The sequence below is a fragment of the Artemia franciscana genome, chromosome 18 (genome assembly GCF_032884065.1).
Source record: "Artemia franciscana chromosome 18, ASM3288406v1, whole genome shotgun sequence".
NCBI lineage: Eukaryota > Metazoa > Arthropoda > Branchiopoda > Anostraca > Artemiidae > Artemia > Artemia franciscana.
This window is the reverse complement of record NC_088880.1, coordinates 329,822-339,761: the sequence shown is the minus strand read 5'-3', so window position 1 is coordinate 339,761 and position 9,940 is coordinate 329,822. Positions and strand designations below refer to the sequence as shown.

At 36.3% G+C, this 9,940-nt stretch overlaps 1 protein-coding gene across 1 annotated transcript in view; it reads right to left on the bottom strand.

Moving 5' to 3' along the window:
* Window positions 1–9,940, bottom strand: part of LOC136038469 (PDZ domain-containing protein 8-like) — a 98,294-nt gene that overhangs the window by 70,109 nt on the left and 18,245 nt on the right. The gene's annotated exons all lie outside the window — the stretch shown is intronic.

Genomic DNA, 9,940 nt, shown 5'->3' with positions numbered 1-9,940 from the left:
TACTATCAGTAGTACTAGTACTGATGTTAGCACTAATATAACTAAGGCTAATTTTATTAATGTGGAAATTTCAGGAACTGTTGAGGGGAATGTTGGGCCAATTAAAAAACACATCATGTACATGTAGGTTATCAACAGGAAGCATCAGTAATATCTCAGAAATGTTTTAACGTATCAAGTTGAAACTATCAGGGCATGAAGAGGGGATGTTGAATTAGACGAAAATGCACAATGTGAATTCTATTCCTGCTTACGAATAATAGTACAATCACTAGTACTACTCCTGTTTCTCTTGTGCTTAGTACTATTACTAATTCTATGGGTCTTAACTAAACTTTTGGAGAACGTGAGGAAAGATTTGAACTAAATTCAAACATACTATGTACATATGGGTTATCAAAGGAATGTATTAGGAACATCAAAGGAGGAGTTTAGGGTATTCAGCTGAAAACTCCCACGGCTATCAACATTACTACCACTTTTGCTGCTACTTCTACTACTATTACTGCTACTGATGAACTAAAATCAAAATTGCTTAAGGGTGTTCAGGTTTTCAAGATATCTAAGCGAAAAAGGGTATAGGCTAGGGTATAAAGTAGACCCTTTCACGGAAAGCTTATGTTATTTCAAAACTATATCAATATGTGCGCAGGTTGTCAATAAGACGTCTCAATAATATTTCAAAAAACGACTGAGGGTATTAAGTTGAACAGTTCAGGGCTACCACTATTGCTACTTCTGCTCTTACAATTGTACCAAATCAAAAAAAGTATAATTGCATTCCTGTTGTCAAAATATCAGACATACAATACTTTAGGAAGGGTCTTATGTTTTATTTTCAGGGAAACTTCAGGAGGTGTAAAAATAAATCAAGGGATGCCTTGTTTGTCCCGATTTTCAGAACAGCGTAATGTTCTTGAAAACTGTTGAAAATATTTTGTCCAAAATATAAATGGTTAGCCAAGATATGGATCCATATAGAAAATTAAATAGAAAAAAACAAGTGTTTTCTTCTGAAAGTAAGGAGCAACGTTAAAACTCAAAACAAAACAGAAACTATTCCACATACGAAGGGGTTACACCCCTCCTCAATACCTTGCTCTTCAAGCTTTGCATTTAAACTTTTTAGAACTTTTGAAAAAAAACTTCGCATTCTAACTAATCGGCCCTTTTATGTCAGGAGTTGTTCTAAACAAACTGGGACAAACAGTCAAAATTTAGAGTAAATAACAAGGTATTGAGGAAGGGGGCAACAATTTCAAATGAGGAGGGGGCAACCTATTCTTATACGGAGTAATTTCTCTTGGTTTTGAGTTTTAAAACGTTGGTCCTTACTTTTAGTTGAAAAGGCGTTTTTTTTTTCAGCTCATTTCTGATCGTTTTTCAAATAATGCCAGTAAATCTAGCTCACCCTCCCTGAAACATTCACTGCCCTCACGGGAAATTACCCCCTGGAAATTTCCTCTAGTGTAAAATACACTTCCCTCCTATAAAATTCCTTCCGGACAATTTTATCCTTGCTGGAAATCCCCCCCTTCCGTGAAATTTCTTGCAGAAGATTCAGGCTGAAAAATTCTCCTTAGCATGTTTTTATTTGAAAAAAGACGTTCGGTTCTAATCGTTTTTGCGATCATTCCGGAAAACCCCGTTCCGTCAATATTATTTCCTGGAAATCCAAACACTCTGAAAATTTCCCCCTGAAAAATTCCCGCGGCACATCTCCACACTAAAAATTGAGTACACAAGTAGAAAATAAGACAAATAAAAAGAATTTCCTACATGAATCCTGTCAAAATCCCTCCACTGCAAAATTTCCCCTGGAAGGGTCACCCCCTCTCCGGAAAAATCCCTCCGAACGGGAAATTATCCCCATGAAAACCCACCCCAAGCACAAAATCCCCCATCCCCCTAAAAATATCTGTGTACTTCCCAATCAAAAATATTATACGTAAACAATGGGCAAATTTTATAACTTAGTCTTTTTTTAAGGACTTGTTTTAAAGATTCGTTTTTTCAAGTTTGAAAAAAAACTTGTTTTTTTTCCATTTCATTTCTGATCGTTTTTTCAAATAATGCCGGTAAATCTAGCTCACCCTCCATGAAAAATTCACTGCCCTCACGGGAAACTCTCCCTGGAAAGTTCCTCTAGTGTAAAATACAGTTCCTTCCTATAAAATTCCTTCTGCAAGATTTTATCCTCGCTGGAAATCTCCCCCCCCCCCTTCCGCTATATTTCTTGCAGAAAATTCAGGCTAAAAAAATTCTCCTTAGCATGCTTTCATTTGAAACACTTTCGGTTCTAATCGTTTTTTGCGATCACTCCGGAAAACCCCATTAAGTCGATATTATTTCCTAGAAATCCAAACAACCTGAAAATTTCCCCTGAAAAAATTCCCGCGGGACATGTCAGCATGAAAAATTGAGTACACAAGGAGAAAATAAGACAAATAAAGAGAATTTCACACATGAATTCTGTCAAATCCTCCAACTGCAAAATTTCCTCCGGAAGTCCCCCCCCCCCCAGAAAGTTCCCTCTGAACGGAAAATTATCCCCATGAAAACCCAGCCCAAGCACAGAATTCCCGCCCCCCTAAAAATATCTGTATACTTCCCAATCAAAAATACCATACGTAAATAATGGACAAATTTTTTAACTTTAAAGACCTATCCTTAGGGGCTCTGGGTGGTGGTCACTTCATCTTCAAAGGCCACAGTTTTGGGATCTATCAATTATTCTGAAATAAAATGGCTATCTAAAAAATCCCCCTAGTGTAAGATTTCCTCTGGAAAGTTCACACCCGCAAAATTCTCTCAATATGGGAAATTATCCCCTTGAAAACACAACACAAGCACAAAATCCTCCCCATGAAATATCGGTATATCTCCCAATCAAAAATACTATACGTAAACCATTGGCAAATTTCACAACTTAAAGACCTATCCTTAGGGGTCGGGGGGCTCATTGCATCTCCAGAGTCATAGATTTGGGATTTTTCAACCATTCTGAACAAAATAGATATCACAAAATTTTGACCAGACGAATTTGGGCAAAAAGGGGCGAGGGAGTGTCTAGTTGCCCTCCAATCTTTTTTGTCACTTAGGGAGGGCACTAGAACCTTTGATTTTCCACTCAAACGAGCCCTCTCCCGATGTTCTAAGACCATTGGTTCAATATAACCATCCCTGAAAAAATAAAAAAAAAAAACATAAATAAACGCTTTTAAGTGATCTTTCTTATGACAAAAAATACAAAAATTCCATATCTTTACAGATAGGAGCTTGAAACGCCAGGCCAATATTCTCAAGCTTGGGGCCTTTTTTGGGTAGCCCTAAGCTTAATGAATCTTATACATTGAGATTCAGCATGCTAAGCAAATTCTTTTTATATGTTTACTTATATCAAATTTCGTTTTTTTGAATTTTGGTTACTGTTGAGCCGTATCTCGTCTTACTTACCAGTTCGTTACTACGAACTGTTTGAAAACAAAAAGATTTAGAATATTATTTGCTTGCTTATGAAAAAGCTGTCAATCAAAAAAGAAAAGAAATTAATTTCAAAAAAAAATTTCCATAAATTTTTTTTTCAAAGAATAGTAAAGAGCTATACTTTATAGACAACAAAATCCATTTTAGATGTTTTCTCTTTCGAAAATTTAACAAATCCCAGCTATTGAGACTTTCAGCAATAAATATCAGTGTATATGTATTTAAACTGGCAATCCATATTCATTTATTGTTTTTTTTTCTTGTTTTTTTCAGTAATCTTGGTTATGGTGGCGCTTTTTGTTCAATGTTATGAGAAATTGAATCTTTCAGGATTGTTTTCAGTAAGTGTAAATTATGTGCTGGTCTTTAGGAGGCATGAGGGGAGTCAGCCTACTCATCTTAGTTTTTGTCCGTCTTGAGTTTGCCGTGGTTATTTCTTGGATTTCTAGTTTGTTTTGGGTTCCGTTATTGATGGTAATTTGTGGTAGTTTTAAGCTTGTAAAAAAATTTTGACTTCATGTCTGCTCATTTTTGTTTTAATGTAACTTTCTACTTTACTTGAAAAATTTCGTTTGTGGAATGTTTTTGAAATTAATATCCAGAAAAATCAACACAACAACAACAAAAAATAAAAAATTAGATTTACTTACCGACACCAATTGTACAGTGAAGAGTATCACGCAGAATAGGCTCCAAAAGCCTCGAACACTCTTTAATAGTGACGGACAAAGAGCCAACTGGAACAGGACGAGCTACCCTTGGATACTCGTGTAGACTTATGTCGGGAGGATTGAAAAATGGCTTGTATCGAATCCTATAGTTGGGCAAAACATGAGCTCTTTGCAGAATCTTTGATGCCTGTGAAATTTGGAAAAAAGAATATTATAAGAATCTATCAAATGTTTAGTGTTGTTCTAAAATAGATATATGTATTGTGCTCCTGTTGCTATGGATGAACCCGGACAGGTAGTCATCTAAAATACTGGACAGCAGACCAAAGTAACCATGCAAAACTAATAAAAAATCAGGAAAATAACATGATCTGACAACAACAGTTGAATACTTGACAGCAATATACATTGTACAAAAGAAAATTTCATCAGAGAAACTATAAAGGAACAAAAAACCAAAGATTTTTTTTAAAGGAATATTGAGACAAAATATAAATTATAAAATATTAAGAAAAATCATAAAAGAATATTAGAATAAAGAAATTATCAGGGATTCATTCTGTTTTCTTTACTTTTTGAAAATTCTTCTAAGGGAAATGGTCTTTATATTTGTGCTTTGGATCTTTCGAAAGCGTTTGATAGTATGGTCCATAGTCAGCTCCTTTTTTCTCTGTATAACTCTGGGGTCAATCTCTCTGTTATAATGCTTCTTAGGTTTTGGTACTCAAATCCTTTTCTTCGATTAAGATTTGCACCAGACACTATTATAAGGGTACGAAGAGGAGTTAGGCTGGGCTGTGTTCTGTCCCCTACGCTTTTTAAGATATGCATTTCTAGTGTGCTGGCTAAGATTTCAGGTACATACCTTTTTGGTCTTGCGGATGTTTTCTGATTTTGCGTATGCTGAGGACTTGCCTCTGATTAGCCGTTCCAAAAAAGGGTCTTTCCCAAATGTTCTCTATAGTTTCTGATGCTTTCTCTGATATTGGCCTTTCACTTAATATAGATAAATGTCAGTTTTCTTCCCTATAACTGTACTATTGCTACTCCCCTTAACTGTAATAACTTCACTATCCCTCTTGTTGATTGTATTCGTTGGCTTGATATTTACATTACCAACAATCTTTCAAGCTTACGTCAGCGTACTGTTTGTGATATAATATACCCCTTTCTTAAGAAAGGTAATTTAAAGAGAATCCTGATAAATTATTTCATATTTTCTTCTGCATCTTCCACCTTTGACAAAAAAACCGGATTCTACTTAGCAAATTTTCCGTTCCTGATATAACTTTAAATTTGGAGATTCTACACAGAAAAATCTTCAGTACAGCTTATGCGCTCCTATCCGCTAACCACCGTCTTATCAGTTTCTTTCGTTGATTTACTGTATATAATTGTTTTTCTCTTTGTGTTTTTATTTTTTTTTTTTACTCTGCCATATTTACTTTGTGTATCGTGCGAGTGATAAATAAATAAAATAAAGGATTATAAAGAAATTCAAAGTTTTTATTGAAGTTTTGAAACATACTATTGAATTCCATGTTGAACATACACAAACTGAAGCATATAACGTATTATGACACATGATTATAGAAGAATTCAAAGGTGTCTTGTAGTTTTGAAACATACATTAATTGAATTTGCTAATGAATTGCTATTGAATTGTAATATAAAATACCGAAAACCAGACAAACGTGTTTTTACTCAAGAATAAACTATATATCAAAAAGTTATTGTCAAGATTGAAAACAACAATTATAAAAGAGGGATAGAACAAAATAAATTCAAAACAGATCAAAAATAAACGTTTTAGTATCAGAAAAAAAATCAAATAAGAGAAAATTCTCTACCTTATCGATAACAGTAAAACAATACAGTTGAATGAGGGAACAGCCCTACATGAAAAAATCAAAACAAAAATCATCGAAAAATCGACACAATATTCATAGAACAGTGGAGATCGGGCTACCATTTGTTTTCAACAATTAACCGCATAAGCGAATGTTTCATTAGAGGGAGAAAATAACGACAAAGCGCTAAGCCCTACTTTTCCACTTTCCTGGGACTGTCATTGGCATTTTTGTAAGTTTAAAAGGCAAAGTTGACAGAGCTCTTTTACTTTACTAGGGGCTGCACTCTCCATTAGTGCTAAGGTAAAAAAAAGTAAAGCTAGTAGTGCTTTTTCACTTTTCTAGGAATTCAACTTTCCATTGGTGCTTTGAAGAATTAAATGGTATAGTCACCCGTGCTTTGTGGCTTTTGTGGGAGCTTGAATCTCCGTTGGCACTTGTTAACGCACAAAAGGCACAAATCTCCGTACTTTTTTACTTTTCTGGACTTTCTATCGGTGCTTTTTAAAGCTCGAAAGGCAAATCAGGCTTATAAAAACAGTTCGTTTTTTATCAGTAACAGATACTTGTAAATCTGGTGAACAAAGGAGTTGCTTTTACTCGGCTTACTTTACCTGAAAGGTCGTGTTCAAGACCGGGCTTGGTAAATCCATGCCTTATTAATTAAACTTTTGTAAAGCCACAAAAAAGGTTTCAGAACTTATTTTTCGGCAAAATATTTTTGCTGTGGCAATTTTAAGGAAGTGCATCAAAGCATTGCAATCGCTTTGAGAAGGAAAGTGCTCACTTATTGGTATTTTGCTTTAAAAATGAGAGCTAAGAGCTCATATGGCACTTGTGACGAGGCAAGATGAGCTAAGAGCCAAGAGATCATATGGTATGAGCTCTAGCAAAATTCTATGAATCAATAGATTGATTTAAAAGGAAAATAAGATGCTTAATGCCGGTCAGGATTTAAAATAAGAGCTCTGAGTCACGATGTCCTTCTAAATATCAAAATTCTTAAGATCCGATCACCCACTCAAATGTAATAAAATACCTAATTTTTTCTAATTTTTCCTCTCCTTTTAGCCCCCCAGATGGTCGAATCTGGGAGAAAACGACTTTATCAAGTCAATTTATGCACCTCCCAGACACGCAAACCAATTGTCATCGTCCCTAGCACGTCCAGAAGCACCAAACTCGCCATATCACTGAACCCCTCCCCCCAACTCCCCCAAAGAGATCGAATCCAGTACGGTTCCGTTAATCACGTATCAAGGATATTTGCTTATTCTATCCACCAATTCCTCCCGATTCCTCCACTCCAAGTGTTTTCCAATATTTCCCCCTCCAACTCCCCCTAATGTCAAAAGATCTGGTCGGGATTTGAAATAAGAGCTCTGAGACTTGAATTCCTTCTAAATATCAAATTTCGTTAAGATCCGATCACCCCCTTCGTAAAATAAAAATACCCCAATTTCCACGTTTTCCAAGAATTCTGGTTTCCCCCTCCAATTCCCCCCAATGTCAAAGGATCTGGTCGGAATTTAAAATTAGAGCTTTAAAGTGCAAGACCCTTCTAAATATCAAATTTCATTAAGATCTGATCACCCTTTCGTAAGTTACAAATACCTCAATTTTCAAAATTACCCCCCCCCCCCCCAACTCCACCAAAGAGAGCAGATCCGGTCCGATTATGTCAGTCATGTGTCTTAGACAGGTTTTTATTCTTCCCATCCAGTTTCATCCTGATCTCACCGCTTATTTTAATAGTATTTTCTAACATTTTCCGGCTCCCCTCAACTGCCCCCCCCCAATTACGTTGGATCCGGTTGAGAATTAAAATAAGAGATCTGAGTCACGAGGTCCTTCTAAAAATGAAGTTTCATGAAGATCCTACCACTCCTTCGTAAGTTAAAAATACGTCATTTTTCCTAATTTTTCAGAATTAACTCCCCCCCCCCCCCAATAGAGCCGATCCGTTCAGGTTATGTCAATCACGTATCTAAGACTTCTGCTTATTTTTTTCCACCAAGTTTCATCCCAATCCCTCCAATCTAAGTGTTTTTCCATGATTTTAGGCTCCCCGACTCCAAACTCCCCCCATCGTCACCAGATCCGGTAGGGACTTAAAATAAGAGTTTTGAGACATGATATCCTTCTAAATGTCAAATTTCATTGAGGTCCGATCACCCATTCGTAAGTTAAGAATATCTCATTTTTTCAAATTTTTCAGAATTAACCCCCCCCCCCCCCCCAACTACCCCAAAGAGAGCGGATCCATTCCGGTTATGTCAATCATGTATCTAGGACTTGTACTTTATTATTCCCACCAAGTTTCATCCCGATCCCTCCACTCTAAGTGTTTTCCAAGTTTTAGGTTTCCCCCTCCCAACTCCCCCCCCTCAATGTCCCCCATATCCGGTTGGGATTTAAAATAAGAGCTCTGAGACATGATATCCTACTAAATATCAAATTTCAATGAGATCCGATCACCCGTTCGTAAGTTAAAAATACCTCATTTTTTCAAATTTTTCATAATTATCTCCCCCCCCCAACTACCCCAAAGAGAGCAGATCCGTTCCGGTTATGTCAATCATGTATCTAGAACTTGTGCTTATTTTTCCCACCAAGTTTCATCCCGATCCCCCCACTTTAAGTGTTTTCAAAGTTTTAGGTTTCCCCCTCCCAACTCCCCCCCCCCCCCAATGTCACCAGATCTGTTCGGGATTTAAAATAAGAGCTCTGAGACACCATATCCTTCTAAATATCAGATTTCATTGAGATCCGATCACCCGTTTCGTAAGTTAAAAATACCTCATTTTTTCTAATTTTTAAGAATTAACCCCCCCCCCCCAACTACCCCAAAGAGAGCGGATCCGTTCCGGTTATGTCAATCATTTACCAGATTCGGTCGGGATTTAAAATAACAGCTCTGAGACACGATATTCTTCCAAACATCAAATTTCATTTAGATCTGATCAACCGTTCGTAAGTTAAAAAATACTTCAATTTTTCTATTTTTTCCGAATTAAACGGGCCCCCCACTCCCCCCCCAGATGGTCAAATCGGGAAAACGACTATTTCTAATTTAATCTGGTCCGGTCCCTGATACGCCTGCCAAATTTCATCGTCCTAGCTTACCTGGAAGTGCCTAAAGTAGCAAAACCGGGACCGACAGACCGACAGAATTTGTGATTGCTATATGTCACTTGGTTAATACCAAGTGGCATAATGAGAAATTTCAGTTTAAATGTGATGGAAGTAATCGTTAAATAAATCACATACAATTGCCGATTTCTGGCAAATCTTCTATACTATCGTATATGCCCAAAATTATATTTCTCCATTTTGACTATTTACCAAAAATCCATTTTAAAGTCATTTAGACATTTTTAAATCCTTATGATCCTTTTCATGATCGTAATTCATAATTTTGGGCATTCTAAAAATGACTAAATTACTTTAAATTGGATTTTTGGTTCAATCAGAGTAATGAAATGCGAAATCCAGGTTTTGGCAGACACGATACTGTGCAAGATTGGTGATAAACTGGCTCTATTTCTTGTACTTTATTGTACTTTCAAGAAAGTACTAAATAGATTCTGGCATAAAAACAAAATTATTCTCATGTGTATGATCACGTGAGAATCCCTGTTTGACGTTTTTAAAACTTGTTACTATCTACTAATTAAAATTAAATTTCTTTTTTTTTTCATTTTTAAAAAAATTATGTGTAAATCAAAGGGAGATGGATTGAGAAAAAGACAAAACAAGACAGAGGGAAAGATAGAAACACGCGGAGAGAGAGAGAGAGAGAGGAGAGAGGAGGAGAGAGAGAGGAGAGAGAGAGAGGAGAGAGAGAGAGAGGAAGAGAGGAAGAAAGAAATATTTAAGAGAAAAAGAGAGCCACAGAGAGAGGGAGATACAGAGAAAGAAAGAAAGAGAGAA